The sequence below is a fragment of the Amborella trichopoda genome, chromosome 11 (assembly GCF_054954075.1).
Source record: "Amborella trichopoda isolate Santa Cruz 75 chromosome 11, AtrichopodaSantaCruz75HAP2 v2.0, whole genome shotgun sequence".
Lineage (NCBI taxonomy): Eukaryota > Viridiplantae > Streptophyta > Magnoliopsida > Amborellales > Amborellaceae > Amborella > Amborella trichopoda.
In genome coordinates, this window is record NC_142346.1 from 5,633,164 (window position 1) to 5,633,558 (window position 395).

The window sequence follows — 395 nt, forward strand, 5'->3', positions numbered from 1 at the left end:
TTCAACTTCTACTTTAACTAATGCACGCGAATTATTATTTTTGACAATATGTGAAATTTTATTAAAATGGAGTGCGGTTACAAAATAGTACTTACATCATCGCAAACAACTAGCGCATCCAGCAACACCCCTCTCTTTGCCAAAGAATCAGCTAACTCATTTCCTTCCCTCAAAATATGTTGAAAACACAACCCTATAGTGGTAGCCAGGTCAATATTTTGAACCCATATCTGATGAAGTTGCCTCAGCGCCCTCTGATCTTGCTTACACCATTCAAAAGTCTCCCTCAACCACACAAGGTTGATCTCTCAGTCTATCATTAAAAAGCTTTAAACCTTGCAGTAGTTCTGCCATCTCAGCCAATGAACTTTGTTCAAGGAAGCTTGCAAATAAAT